We start from the raw sequence: 16,568 nt of genomic DNA, 5'->3' as shown, positions 1-16,568 counted from the left end.
GGATCTTCCGGATGGACTAGGAACTCAAGATTTGGAACACAGGCACTAGAGATGTAATACTACACTTGGGCACAGGTGTGCCAGCTTTACCTCACCCACAGGAAGCGGGTGCATAGGCCTCGAAGTGCGTCGGGTTTCTTCTATCTGTTCCGTGGAGCTTGAAGACAAAGATGCTGCAGGCGGTCGGTCCGGGAGAGATGCAGTGGATCCAAGAGTGGATCGGAGATGTTGAAGACCTGTAAGCAGAGGGGACAGTGTTCACAGTCACTAGCCAGTGACCAGCGTGGCACCAGGTGGGTACCAGGCGATGTCGGGTGCAAACAGGTGATGAGGGGTAGCTTGTCTCCGCAGCCACGTGGTCCCTGAAGGTCGACGACGTCCAGGAGTCGGCTCACGAGCTGTCCCACGCAGGCTCTCGCTGTCGGCGGTGTCGGCGACTTGATCGAAGCAAACAAGCCTTGGCAAAAGCAATTGCAGGAGGATTCGGAAATCAGCTGTTGGTTCTGACCAGCAAGGTCAGAGGGATTGCTCCTTTGGAGGGGAGCAAGGGCCAGTCTGGAGCAACCAGACCAGTGGTGTTTGTCGTAGATTTCGTCGCCAAGATGGCCACTAGCCAGCGGGCCAGCAACCGGTTAGGCGCGTCGAGTGGCAAAATGCAGAAGGGCCCCACGCAGATCGTGGAGATGCTGGAGGGCTCACCTTTGGTGCAGATGCTGCTCGAGGGTTGGGCTTCTCAGGACCCAAAGCACAACTTGGAGGGAGCCTCTGTTGTTGCACTTGTCAGCTTGTCGTAGTCGTTCCAAGATGGCTGGCTCCACGTGTCTCGGTGCCTCCACGGGTCTCCTCTTTTCAGGGACTGTGGATCGGGTGGTGAGAGGTCTGGAGGTCCAGGTCTTGTCAGTCTCTGGGCTCGGGCTCCGGCGGGAGGCGGCGGCAAAGCAGACGGTGATTCGCTGGATGGTGCTTGCGTTAGCAAGGTGGTCACTCCCTGACCACAGGGGAGATTTTCTTCAGTCTTCTGTGCAGCAGAATGTCGAAGTTCCCGTCTTCTTCTTAGTTTCAAGTTGATTCCAGGATGTCTGAAGTCTTAGGACACAGCTCCTACCTTTAAGCGGATTCTAGGGGCCGGACTACCTGCTAGGTCCCTCCCTAAGGGTGGGACCAGGAAGGGGGGTGGTTACACCCCCAATCCTTTGTCCAGCTCGCCCCAGGCCCGGGACTGGTGTGCCCCAGGACCGGTTTGAACTGGCATATGCACCGAGGCTCCTTGTGAGCCACAGGCATGTCTGGTTTCTTTCAAGCCCTACCTGACCAATACACAAAATCCTGTCTGGGGTGGTGCACGCACCTCCCCTGGCAGGAAACCCTTTGTCCACACCTCCCAAGCTGGAAGGACTCCCAGCAGCAGGAGGGCAGACTTGTGTCTGTGGTGGCAGCATCCATTTTGTGGAGCTGAGGCTATGTCTGATTTTACCCGGGTTTCAGGCACTGTACATGTCGTGTCCCTCTAGAAGGGTGGAATGCTAACCCCGTCGCCAGAATTGGCGAGGGGTTAGTATTCCAATTCGTATGACACCTTACTCGACATGTTTTGATAAAGCCAAACCAAAGATAGCATTTAACCGCGAGGTTCATAATGCACTTAAGAGTATATGGTATGACGATATCTGGAAACAGTAGAAGGAAGTTGTTCCGACCACGGCAGACAGGCTCAGCTCATGCCAGAGCACCATCTCACATGGAACCAAGCACTCTGCCTTCAGGATTGTTAAGGCCTGCCATAGGAGTGACTTATAGGTTACCAGGTGTCCCATTTAAGGTTAGGTATAGGTATACTACACCTAAGTAAGAGGTGATTACACCAACTTACCCCAGCTGAGTGATCAGCCAGTTGTGTCAGATTGTTAGGCCAAGCCTGGGGTGGCATAATACATGCTTCAGCCCCTGGCAGGCCTTGGATACACCAATGCCCTGGGTACCTAGTGTACACTGGTACAGGGGCTGACAGGGTGATCCAACCAATTGGGTATGTACCTAGGGTTCATGGAGTCCATTTTACAGAGAGAGCAGATAGCCTGAGAGCCTGAATGGCAGGATCTCAGGCCAACTAAGTCGAAAAACCAGCTAGACACTAGGCAAAAATTTGGGGGTAACCATAGTCAGATATCCACCTTCCTACACAACCCCCCCCCCAAACGAAGGGAGATAAGGCTGACCTTGACCAGGTAAGCCTATATTGCCCAAGTGGCCATATAAGGAGGAACCAGCACTGGCATGGTTACCCCCTGTCTCATGGTCCACTAAGCAATCCCTCACCCTAAGGGTATCAGAGGGTCTCCACCATAGGGAATCTCTACCTGTGGTGTGTCTTGGCAAAGTAAAAGGCTGGTGTTGAGATGGAGTACTGAAGTGAGTGTCCTCAAAGTGAGGCCTCAGCTTCCTCCAATCATCCTCCACCATGGATGCCTTTCTTTCTTTAACTGAGTTGCACTGTGCTCTCAGGGTCAGCCTCTGGCTACCTAAAGCTGGAGGCTGGGTCCCTTTTGTGGGCTTACTGGAGGGACAGGTCAGGTTTGGGGCCCTAAGGTCCCATGTTTGCCTGTGCCCAACAGAATCCCCCTGGGGGAGGTCCCTAACTACCTGTAAAGGAGATCCCTCAGGAATGTTTTTACCCATCACCTGACTAGGGCTACTAGCCAGGCAATCCTCATTCTTTTGATGGGGTGGTTCTTGTGGACAGGGGCCCTCTGGGGGTCCACTGGCCTCCCTGACCTCTGCAGCCCTGGGCTGACTGAGGCAGGGTAGAGAGAGGCAGGCTACCTGCACCAGACTGGATCCCACCTTGGAAGGGGCCACTGACATCAGAGGCTCTGCCAGGCCAGGCCTGGCTACCTCTGGGGCAGTTCCTTCACAAGGGGTGAGGTCAGCTCCCTGAGGAGGCTGACTTTTTCCTAATGCCTGGGGAGAGGGAGACTTTTCTTCCTCCCCACTACTCTCAGTTTGTGTGGAGTGATCCATTGTTTCAGGCTTCACTACACCTATGTCAGTCTGAGTATAGGCTGAGACCATTACAGCCTTGCCAACCTTTTCAGGGGGGCACTCAGTTTGTGTTTGAGCTGTGACTGTCACAGCTCTGCCAGTCCCTACAGGGAAGTCTGTCTGTGCCTGGGCTGTGGCTACCACTGCCCTTCCAACCTTTTCAGGGAGGAAATCTATTTGGACAGGGGTTGTGAATGGCACAACCCCCCTACCCTTTTGTGAAAGGCCTACCATTTTAGAATGGGTGTCTTGTTCAACTCCAGCCCAAGCTGAGAGTTCTAAGTCATTCCCCAGTAAGCAGTCTACAGGCAAGGTTGGGGACACTGCTACCCTTTTAGGGCCAGTGACCCCTCCCCAGCTGAGACATACCTCTGCCATGGGATGACTGTTCTGTTTGCCATCAATGTTAGTCACCTGGTAGGAGAAACCGGGCAAAAGCTGCTCAGAGGGAACTAGCCAATGGGCCACCATTGTGATGCTAGCCCCAGTGTCTCTGTAGGCCTCAGCTTTTGTACCATTGATGTAGGGCTCCTGTCTGTACCTACCCAAAGTGTTGGGACAGGCAGTGAAGTTGGCAAACCCCATGCCACCATCACAGACAAGAGTGGTTGCTGTAGGGGAATTGGCTAAGCCAGGGTCCCCCTGTGTTCCCCAAGTAAACCCACCCAGATTTCTGGGGGCACTCCCACCACCTGGGGGATTACTGCTGACAGTAATAGGTGGTGTGACAGGAGTAATTGGAGGAACAGTTTTGTTTTTAGCCCTTGGGCAACCGCTGTCAGTTTTCCAATGCCCAGGAGTTTTACACTCATGGCAGTAGGGCTTTTTAGCTGTGGTAGAGGAGGGAGCTTGGGACCCACCACCCTGTGTGGAGTTTTGGGGCCCTGAGGAAGGTTTCTCTTTTTCTTTATCCCCACCCTTCTCTTGAGGCTTGGTGGTATCTTTCTTTTGGTCACCACCCTGGTTTTTAGGCCTGATCCTGGTCCTGACCCATTTATCTGCCCTCTTTCCCAATTCTTGGGGAGAGGTCAAATCTGAGTCTACCAGGTGTTGATGGAGAAGCTGGTTTTGACAATTACTTAAAATCTGCTCTCTCATCATCAAATTGTACAATCCTGTATAATCAGACACCTTACTTCCCAGCAACCAACCCTCCAAAGCCTTAGTGGCACATTCCACATATTCAGACCAGTCCTGAGTCTGTGTCTTCTGGGTGTCTCTGAACATTAACCTGTACTGTTCAGTGGTTAAGCCTAACCCATCAACTAGGACACTCTTCAGGACTCTGTAATTTCTGACATCCTCTTCTCTAACAGTGAGGAGTCTATCTCTGCCTCTCCCCTCAAAGGAGAGCCATAAGATTGCTGCCCACTGGTCTTCAGGAACCTGCTGCACTTTGCAGGCTCTCTCAAGAGCAGTCATCCATTTGTGGATGTCATCCCCACTTTTGTAGGGGGGCACAACCTTGGACAGGTTCCTATTGTCAAAGACCCTATCTTTGTCCCTAGGGACATTGCTGCCACCAGTGGGTATAGACCCACTCTCTCTATGCTGCCTAGCCTTGCTCAGTTTTTCTTCCATCAGGGCTACTTCTAGCTCCTGCTTCCTGATCCTCAGCTGGGCTTCCTGCATTTTGGCCTCATGTTCCCTCCTCTGAGGGGTGGTCAGTCTCCTTCTGGAGTGACCTTGAGAGCCTCTAGAGCCATGGGAAGCATTGGAGTCACCTGAGCGATTCCTTTGCCTTCCAAGCCCTGTGTTAAGTCCACTGGGGAGATCCAATGGGGTGAACCCACTGTCAGTCCCCAATAGCCTTAGTTTAGCTGGGCCAAGTATAACACTTGGCACTGGGCTAGTTCTCCCTTCATCCCCACTCACATCTGTATCCCCATCACTTTCTTCCTCTGTGGTAGGCATCCCATCTAAGGGGTGACTATTGAAAGGGGGTACCTCTGTGGCATCTTCAGAAGGGGGGCCTCCTGTTCCTGACCCTAAGGGGGCTAACTGGGAAGCTTTCCTGAGTTCTCTCTGATTCTCATCATTTTGTAAGAGTTCTCTGAGCTCAGCAGAGGTAGGGTTCTTGGGCTGTTTAAGGCCTCTAAGAGTTGCCAAATGCCTGAGCTCATTCTGGTTAAGGGTAGCAAAGCTGGATGGTGCCCTCTGGGGGTCACTCTCAACAGAGATGGGTACAGTGGACCCCTCTGCCCCGGCCATTGCTCTTAAGTGTGGGTGGATGTGTTGCAATCTACCTACACTTGGGTTTGCCTACTAAACCTATCTAGCAGTTGTAGTCAGGGTGTGCTACTCCCTTTGCTCTACAACAACTAAGTTCAGTAGAACTTATGTATATCTAATCTTGTTTTATATGTACCTACAGGTACCTATGTGATCTTTCAATTGGTAACCAAGAGATTACAATGGTAAAACACAGCAAGCTCAAATCCAACCGCTGCTCACCAATGTGAGAAGTTGGCCTGGTATATGATGCTCACTAGTTAAAGTGATCACCTTGTACCATGCCAAGCAACCCTTATGGTGTGGTTGTAAGTCAACCTTTTCGGACTAGCTGCCCTAGTGGTAGCGAAGGCTAAGCAGTCTTTGAGGCTAAACTCGTGAAGCGTGTTAAGCCAGCTGTTTTACCAAATGTAACCCCCTTTTATACCAATGAAAGGACACCACACAGATATATATTCAAAATATATATGTATTTATTTCTCAAAGTAACCCCTAGTCTCTTTATGAGCACAGGAGCACAAATCGTCAAACAAGATTATCACAGAATACACAGAAGTTGCACGTTATATGGATAGGCCCTGGTGGCCACTCAAACCATATACTAAAATAGTGGTATAAGTACCACGAACAGAAAAGGGAAAAGGCCTAGGGCCTCTAGAATTGCTGGGCCTACAAGGAGCTAACGTCAGTTAGTGACCAGGAGGTCCACGGGTGGCGTGTGCAGAGCAAATAGTCACACGCGTGCTCCCATAGGTATCAATGGGTGCGTAAAAAGTACAAAGTTACTGCAAAGAGGATCTTCCGGATGGACTAGGAACTCAAGATTTGGAACACAGGCACTAGAGATGTAATACTACACTTGGGCACAGGTGTGCCAGCTTTACCTCACCCACAGGAAGCGGGTGCATAGGCCTCGAAGTGCGTCGGGTTTCTTCTATCTGTTCCGTGGAGCTTGAAGACAAAGATGCTGCAGGCGGTCGGTCCGGGAGAGATGCAGTGGATCCAAGAGTGGATCGGAGATGTTGAAGACCTGTAAGCAGAGGGGACAGTGTTCACAGTCACTAGCCAGTGACCAGCGTGGCACCAGGTGGGTACCAGGCGATGTCGGGTGCAAACAGGTGATGAGGGGTAGCTTGTCTCCGCAGCCACGTGGTCCCTGAAGGTCGACGACGTCCAGGAGTCGGCTCACGAGCTGTCCCACGCAGGCTCTCGCTGTCGGCGGTGTCGGCGACTTGATCGAAGCAAACAAGCCTTGGCAAAAGCAATTGCAGGAGGATTCGGAAATCAGCTGTTGGTTCTGACCAGCAAGGTCAGAGGGATTGCTCCTTTGGAGGGGAGCAAGGGCCAGTCTGGAGCAACCAGACCAGCGGTGTTTGTCGTAGATTTCGTCGCCAAGATGGCCACTAGCCAGCGGGCCAGCAACCGGTTAGGCGCGTCGAGTGGCAAAATGCAGAAGGGCCCCACGCAGATCGTGGAGATGCTGGAGGGCTCACCTTTGGTGCAGATGCTGCTCGAGGGTTGGGCTTCTCAGGACCCAAAGCACAACTTGGAGGGAGCCTCTGTTGTTGCACTTGTCAGCTTATCGTAGTCGTTCCAAGATGGCTGGCTCCACGTGTCTCGGTGCCTCCACGGGTCTCCTCTTTTCAGGGACTGTGGATCGGGCGGTGAGAGGTCTGGAGGTCCAGGTCTTGTCAGTCTCTGGGCTCGGGCTCCGGCGGGAGGCGGCGGCAAAGCAGACGGTGATTCGCTGGATGGTGCTTGCGTTAGCAAGGTGGTCACTCCCTGACCACAGGGGAGATTTTCTTCAGTCTTCTGTGCAGCAGAATGTCGAAGTTCCCGTCTTCTTCTTAGTTTCAAGTTGATTCCAGGATGTCTGAAGTCTTAGGACACAGCTCCTACCTTTAAGCGGATTCTAGGGGCCGGACTACCTGCTAGGTCCCTCCCTAAGGGTGGGACCAGGAAGGGGGGTGGTTACACCCCCAATCCTTTGTCCAGCTCGCCCCAGGCCCGGGACTGGTGTGCCCCAGGACCGGTTTGAACTGGCATATGCACCGAGGCTCCTTGTGAGCCACAGGCATGTCTGGTTTCTTTCAAGCCCTACCTGACCAATACACAAAATCCTGTCTGGGGTGGTGCACGCACCTCCCCTGGCAGGAAACCCTTTGTCCACACCTCCCAAGCTGGAAGGACTCCCAGCAGCAGGAGGGCAGACTTGTGTCTGTGGTGGCAGCATCCATTTTGTGGAGCTGAGGCTATGTCTGATTTTACCCGGGTTTCAGGCACTGTACATGTCGTGTCCCTCTAGAAGGGTAGAATGCTAACCCCGTCGCCAGAATTGGCGAGGGGTTAGTATTCCAATTCGTATGACACCTTACTCGACATGTTTTGATAAAGCCAAACCAAAGATAGCATTTAACCGCGAGGTTCATAATGCACTTAAGAGTATATGGTATGACGATATCTGGAAACAGTAGAAGGAAGTTGTTCCGACCACGGCAGACAGGCTCAGCTCATGCCAGAGCACCATCTCACATGGAACCAAGCACTCTGCCTTCAGGATTGTTAAGGCCTGCCATAGGAGTGACTTATAGGTTACCAGGTGTCCCATTTAAGGTTAGGTATAGGTATACTACACCTAAGTAAGAGGTGATTACACCAACTTACCCCAGCTGAGTGATCAGCCAGTTGTGTCAGATTGTTAGGCCAAGCCTGGGGTGGCATAATACATGCTTCAGCCCCTGGCAGGCCTTGGATACACCAATGCCCTGGGTACCTAGTGTACACTGGTACAGGGGCTGACAGGGTGATCCAACCAATTGGGTATGTACCTAGGGTTCATGGAGTCCATTTTACAGAGAGAGCAGATAGCCTGAGAGCCTGAATGGCAGGATCTCAGGCCAACTAAGTCGAAAAACCAGCTAGACACTAGGCAAAAATTTGGGGGTAACCATAGTCAGATATCCACCTTCCTACAGTGGCCATATTTTTTACTGTAAAAGGTTAAGTCTTTTTAATCCCCCATCTTACTTCTCCAGATGTCTACCAAATTTAGCTCTTGAATCATGGTCTTAAATACCGCGGTTGTTTTAGGGGGGCTAGCATATTTAGCTTTGGAGGTTCTGTCTAAATCCTTATTTTGCACTATGTTAAAATCTCCTCCAACAATCACCGGAGCATTAGCTAATAATAAACATGCTTCAAGCTTAATTAAAGCGTCTGAGATATATCCGTTCGGACCATAGTAATTGGCGCAAGCTATTGGCATTCCTTGTATCCTCAGGTTGGCAACCACCCACCCCCCGGAGGAATCTGTCTGATAATTTTCTAATTTGATGCCAAGATTACATTTTATGATGACTGCCACCCCTCTTGTCCTGCCTCTTTGGTCCGAACACAATACCTCCTGACACAGGTCAATTTATTAAATGCGGTACTACACTCGCTCTTTTCTAAATGAGTTTCCTGGAGCAAAATGACACTAGCCTTACACTTTCTAAGAAATTCCGCAACCCGAGCCAACTTCCTCCTGGATCTCAACCCGTTTACATTCCAGGATATGAAATGAACCAAATTTTTAGTAATTTTTAGGTCTCGCCTAGCTATTGCGATAGCAATCATTATGCGAGACTCTAGTAAAGGGGCATTTCAAAGTGCTCCCATAAGTGGATTGCATGGCGAGCACGCGCACAATCACGTGCATCGTGCCGCCATGCAATCCACTTTTGGGAAGCGCTTCAGCCCACTGGCGCGTGCACCTACTTCAAAGGGTCCGCTCCCCCGCCTGGAATGCGCTCCCCCGCCCCTTGCCGCTTCAAAGCCCGCGTTTAGCGAGATTAAAGTGACACACGCTACTTTTGTCTTCCTTGTTCGTTTTGCTGCAAAGCAAGCACTCATGCAGCTCCATGTTTGTAGTACACTTGTTCACTCTTGCAAGCAGTCACGGGGGCGTCGTTTGAGGGGAACGAATTGTGTCCCTACGTTTCCGCAACGCACCTCTGTGATTTAACCATTCCTCCTACCAGTGGTTCATTTCTAAAAAAAAAATAAGTACCGGTGCTCTGGCAGGAGGCAGCTTGCACCACACCATTTCTGCTTTTAGTGCCACCTAAAACAGAGCCATGAAAACGGGTGGACGGTGTGGCATAATGGCCAGAGCTGTCGACTTCGATGCTGTGAAACGAGGCTAGAGTCTCTGCGTCGGCCCAGCATCCTGTGATTTTTTTGTGTGCAGATGTATATAGCGCGAACTCGACCCGAAGGTATTAGAGCGCTTTACAGGAGCACCAATTACGTTACACAAGGACATTCATTCTGAGCAAATCACTTCGTCTCCTGGTGTTGGTGATTAAGTGCCGGTGCTCACCACCGGCACAAATTAAGCACTACTTCTGTGCTTGTTCTAAGGTGCTGCCATGCTTTAGGTGGGGTCTGAGAAGCTGGAGGCCTCTGAGTCCAAGACCAAGGTGAGTGAGCTATTTCTTCTATGCTATGTTGACGCCTGCCACGAGCCCACAAGAATTTGTTTTTTAATGGGGTCTAATAATGCAGGTTAAACCCGGGCTTAGAATGATTTGCGTAAAACTGGTTAGGTTTTGTGTGCCAAACAGGAAGGGTTGATTTACATCACTAGAGGCTGCCCCCGCAAATGTACTAAAATTTGAGGCACATGGAGTGACTACTATGGACTTTCGCATCTGACGCCTGTAGTCAATGTTTCAAGTTGAATGACTGAAGACCTGGGCGCAGGTGATGTGCGGTGCAGGTAATACACCTTATTTTGTGGCTGTGCGTATGCTCCAAAAAGCAATAAAATGTGTTTTCGCGCCCATGACCTAGCAGGCACTAGGACGCTACCAAGTCAAAGCTAGAGGGTGGGCACAATTCACACAGAAATCCGTCAGCCTGGGTGCAGGTTTACGATTACAGATTTGGAAGAATGCACCAGGAACTTGGGAAATCCCGGGTTTCCTGAAGCACCTGCGTGCAAAGGTTTAGAGAATTCCTGATTACATCCTTCTGGAGATCTCTGCATTGGCATCTGTACACAGCGTACATTACACATCTGGAAATGCCGCTGCAGGTGTGAAATTTCAATTCTTTTCCTTTTTTTAATTTTCCGCCTGGAAAATATTTATCCCATTAGAGAAAGCTCTTCCCCTAAACCCCCTGCAAATCCGTGGCTGCTCCATTCTCATTCTCACCATGAAAATACATCTCCAACTGCTTCCAGAGTGGGAGTGGGCCAGACGCCCAGACTGAAGCTTGGGAATATCGACAAACCGGAGTATGTGGGTGCTCCGAATGTTTTCAGGAAACCCCTCCCTGCCCACTCACTATCCCTGAAGTAGATTTATGACAGATGAAAATACCACCATCATAGAAATATTCTGTGTGAGTAGATCGACTTACTAATGCAAGTCCACCTTTTGTGAATTATTTTCACTTATAAATCTAACCATTTGCGCTTTTAAATTGAACTTATGCACACAAGTGCTTTGTGAATTGTCTGGTTATTTTTAATAGTTTGGGGTGTCCAGTGCTTAATTTGTATAATAAAGAGTGCCAGTCCCGGAGCGCTGCTCAGAATCACGTGGGCGGCAATGGTACAATGGTGCTCCTAATATCAAGGCAGGAAGACTTAAAGTCCCCTCATGGCGCTTGAATCCACTACCAGATGCCCTGTGCTGCTTCATCTCACCCTTGAAGGTCCCTGCCTTCTCGCTGTGTAACCGATTTGCCGCCTTTGCTTCCTTAATCTTCCGAATCTGTGTGCGCTTCCCTCTCTTGTCCTGGGTAAATGTCTGATGCTGAAAAAATAAGTGCCGCAGCCCCACACCGGCAACCACCAGCTCAAATTAAACACTGGTTGTGTGTGTGTTAGAAGATGCTCTGGATTAGTTACACTGTTCAAAACATGACCACATCTTCAGAAAACATAGGTACAAAAGAACATTTTAAAGCATCGTTGGTAGGAAACTTGATATAATGTAAAGATACGGTTACTATAGACTGCTTATTCTCCAGAATGATTTTTGAAGTAATTAAAGCACACTGGACCAGAAGTCTTTGTCAAACAAACATAAACCTAACCCCATGAGGCAAGAAAGCAGGGTTAGTATGGACATTTCCATGCAGCAGCAGCATCTCAAATATGAAGTGTTGGACATGGACACTGTGGAGTATGGGGTCCCGTTGAGGCCAGACTAAAGGATGCGATGGGGAGGTGGGTTGGAATCTGTTCTTGGGACAGATCTATAACACACAAGTATATTTCAATCAGAGACTATGCATACCAGGAGGCCCTGGAGAACTTTAACCCTGCTATACCAAGTGTAACACGCCCCCCTCCCTCCAACCCCTGATGAAGAATGCTCAACAGGCTCAGAATCGCACAGGGGCTCTGAAATACGTTATATTGTATTCCAGTGAATGGTACAGAGACCTGAGAAGACTTTGAGCAGCATTTCCAGCATCCCTAAAATGATGTGTTGCTCTCTACTGATGAAGGACAACTATCCTGAAACGTGTCTAGAGATAGACAGCACTGGCTGCACTAACAAGGGTGAAAAACTAAAGACTGTTACTGAAGTGTTATCATGCATGCATTTACCATAATGCAATGGGTCAAAATGAGTGCTGGAATGTAAGGCCGTGTACTCCCACCCTCTTTTTGTAATCCATGGATGTTGAAGTATGAAATTATGAGACATGGTATCAATGGGATAAGGCAATTAAAAGAGGATATCAACGTGCTGTACTTCAAAGCAACAGGTTTTTAGCAAGGAGTAATTAATAAAACATCTTTATTGATGGAACTACATTCAAAAGCATTTACTATAGCATAAACATGTCCTCTGGTGCCCAGACAATTGACGAGCCATAATAGCTTAACATTCCTAGGATATATCAATGCAGCACACTATTCGGCTGGTTTTCAAATTACACATTTTCGAGGGCAGGATGACAAAGTGATTTTCCTAGCATCATACATTTTTGCTGAAGTACCAAAGCTGGTATTACATCTCGGGCCTGCAGGCCCTAAGGTCAGCAATTTAGTCACATGACAACATATTCCTGATACCTGCCCACTATCAGGACCTTTCTGGCCTGTGCACAGTTCTAACTCCACTGGTGAAATTTGCAAATATCTAATTATTTCCAAGATTTCCCATGACATGTTTTTGCAAAATATTTACCCTGTTGAGATCGGTTTGTGAGGAAACTGCCATGCAGAACAGTAAACCTGCGCCAGTGAGACATTTTCTGCTTGAAACAATCACATGACTTTTGTATGCAAGTATGGGCTTGTAAATCATTTTTACATGAGATACCTGCCAACCATATTTCACATTCTTCCGCATAGTTTAGCTGACATTTTGCTCGGAAGTACACAATTTGGCACACCTCTACTTCTGACGCTCCAGTCCTTTGAGAACATTATATGGTCTGGACCGCAGCACAAGCCAGGATGCTCTGAAACCTTCACATGGTCTCCAATTACGGTCTTTCTTTAGGACATGAGAAAACACAGTTATTTTTTAGTCTGGCTACAATCTCCTGCCTGAATCATGGAAGTACTTTGAATGGCGGGCTTCCACCTAGCATGACCTGGAGACTCCACAAGATATAGAGATAGGCAGGCAGGGCCGGACTGGCCGTAGCGAGCACCAGGCATTTCCCCGGTGGGCCGGAGTGGTGGGGACCAGTTTTGTGCCTTTTGGGGCCGGTTTTGTCATTGGGGGCCGGTTTTGCAACTGTAATGCAATATCGGCCTGGTGTAACAAAAGCGGGAGCGGTACTTCTTGCTAGCCCCCCCTTCTAACTCCACTCCCAGGGCTGGTCGAGCAGCAATCTGCCAGGGTTGCTGTTACCAGTCAGGCCCTGAAGGCGAGCAGGACCGCTTGAAACCGCAACATGTGTGATCACATCTAACCTGTGATAAAAGATCTCCTTGTGGCCGCCTGAATTGATACGTGACCATTTTATGGTGCTTTTTGATCAATCACGATTCATTCTATGGGAAGAGGCCAAGCAAAGTGAGTTTCCATATCTACCGTCTAGCGCCGGGATCTCTAAGATCAAGTTTTTCCTAATCAAGTCACTTCTAGAAAAAAAGACTCTAGGTGCTCAGGGCGGGTGACTTTCAATTATATGTCCAAGGGCCTGGAATGATTTTTAGGTCTCGCCTGGCTATCGCGTAAGCGATGGCCAGGCGAGACTTATGTAGGGGCTTCAGAAAATGCTCCCAAAGGCTTCCCAGGCGGATCGGGTGGCGGTTACGCGCACAACCACGCGCATTACATTTGCCACCAGCTACTTCCTGCGCGTGCGCCGCCTCACGCATTCAGAGAGATTTAGTAAGGGGCACAAGACCTTAGGAATGCGGTTTATGGCCAGTGCATGTGAGGCATTCAAGCGCGAAGCTGGCATCTGGCATCGGACTTGAAAGCAGCTGACTGCTTTCGCCAGCGCGCGCTCGGCCTCACTTCCTGCATCCCCTCTTACAACAATTAACTTTCGTTATAACTCACACCCCATATGCTCGTTCCGTCCCACCCTTCCTTTGATGTCCGCTTTTCTTTTGTTTACAAACCACGCCACACACTGCTGCATGCCACACACTGCTGCACGCCACACACTGCTGCATGCCACACACTGCTGCACGGCGCACACTGCTGCACGCCGCACACTACCGCACGCCACACACTGCTGCGCACACTGCTGCATTACACACTGCTGCACGCCACACACTGCTGCACGCCACACACTGCTGCTCGCGGCACACTGCTGCACGCCGCACACTGCTGCACGCCACACACTGCTGCACGCCTCACACTGCTGCACGCCGCACACTGCTGCACGCCGCACACTGCTGCACGACGCACACTGCTGCACGCCACACACTGCTGCACGCCACACACTGCTGCATGCCGCTGCACGCCACACACTGCTGCATGCCACACACTGCTGCACGCCACACACTGCTGCATGCCGCACACTGCTGCATGCCGCACACTGCTACACAAAACACTGCTGCACACCTCACACTGCTGCACGCCTCACACTGCTGCACGGCTCGCACTGCTGCACGCCACCAACTGCTGCACGCCACACACTGCTGCATGCCTCACACTGCTGCACGCCTCACACTGCTGCACGCCGCACACTGCTGCACGCCTCACACTGCTGAATGCCTCACACTGCTGCACGCCTCACACTGCTGCATGCCGCACACTGCTGCACGCCACACACTGCTGCACGCTGCACACTGCTGCACACCACACACTGCTGCACACCACACACTGCTGCATGCCCCTGCACGCCACACACTGCTGCACGCCACACACTGCTGCACGCCACACACTGCTGCACGCTGCACACTGCTGCATGCCGCACACTGCTGCATGCCGCACACTGCTACACGAAACACTGCTGCACGCCTCACACTGCTGCACACCTCACACTGCTGCACGCCACACACTGCTGCACGCCACACACTGCTGCACGCCACACACCACACACTGCTGCACGCCACACACTGCTGCACGCCACACACTGCTGCAATCCACACACTGCTTCACACCTCACACTGCTGCACGCAGCACACTGCTGCATGCCGCACACTGCTGTACGCCACACACTGCTGCATGCCACTGCACACCACACACTGCTGCACGCCGCACACTGCTGCACGCCGCACACTGCTGCATGCCACACACTGCTGCACGCCTCACACTGCTGCACGCCACACACTGCTGCATGCCACACACTGCTGCACGCCACACACTGCTGCACACCACACACTGCTGCATGCCGCTGCACGCCACACACTGCTGCACACAGCACACTGCTGCATGCCACACACTGCTGCACGCCTCACACTGCTGCACGCCTCACACTGCTGCATGCCGCACACTGCTGCATGCCGCATACTGCTGCACGCCGCACACTGCAGCATGCCACATGCTGCTGCACGCCACACACTGCTGCACGCCTCACACTGCTGCACGCCGCACACTGCTGCACGCCTCACACTGCTGCACGCCGCACACTGCTGCATGCCGCACACTGCTACATGCCACACACTGCTGCACGCCACACACTGCTGCATGCCACACACTGCTGCATGCCGCTGCATGCCACACACTGCTGCACGCCACACAATGCTGCATGCCACACACTGCTGCACACCGCACACTGCTGCACACCACACACTGCTACACGCCACACACTGCTGCATGCCACACACTGCTGCACGCCACACACTGCTGCATGCCACACACTGCTGCACGCCACACACTGCTGCATGCTGCTGCATGCCACACACTGCTGCACGCCACACACTGCTGCACGCCACACACTGCTGCACACCGCACACTACTACACGAAACACTGCTGCACGCCTCACACTGCTTCACGCCTCACACTGCTGCACGCCACACATTGCTGCACACCACACATTGCTGCACGCCACACACTGCTGCACGCCGCACACTGCTGTACGCCACACACTGCTGCATGCCACTGCACGCAACACACTGCTGCACGCCGCACACTGCTGCACGCCACACACTGCTGCATGCCACACACTGCTGCACCCCTCACACAGCTGCACGCCTCACACTGCTGCACGCCACACACTGCTGCATGCCACACACTGCTGCACACCACACACTGCTGCACACCACACACTGCTGCATGCCGCTGCACGCCACACACTGCTGCACACAGCACACTGCTGCACGCCACACACTGCTGCCTGCCTCACACTGCTGCACGCCTCACACTGCTGCATGCCGCACATTGCTGCATGCCGCATACTGCTGCACGCCGCACACTGCAGCACGCCACATGCTGCTGCATGCCACACACTGCTGCATGCCTCACACTGCTGCACGCCGCACACTGCTGCACGCCTCACACTGCTGCACGCCGCACACTGCTGCACACCGCACACTGCTGCACACCACACACTGCTACACGCCACACACTGCTGCACGCCACACACTGCTGCACGCCACACACTGCTGCATGCCACACACTGCTGCACGCCACACACTGCTGCATGCCGCTGCACGCCACACACTGCTGCATGCCACACACTGCTGCACGCCACACACTGCTTCACGCCTCACACTGCTGCACGCCACACATTGCTGCACGCCACACACTGCTGCACGCCTCACACTGCTGCATGCCTCGAACTGCTGCACGCCTCACACTGCTGCACGCCACACACTTTTGCATGCCACACACTGCTGCACACCGCTGCACGCCGCACACTGCTGCATGCCGCA

Source organism: Triturus cristatus, chromosome 1_1 (assembly GCF_964204655.1).
Source record: "Triturus cristatus chromosome 1_1, aTriCri1.1, whole genome shotgun sequence".
NCBI classification, from domain to species: Eukaryota; Metazoa; Chordata; class Amphibia; order Caudata; family Salamandridae; genus Triturus; species Triturus cristatus.
The sequence above is the reverse complement of the archived record's forward strand: the minus strand, read 5'-3'. Positions refer to the sequence as shown.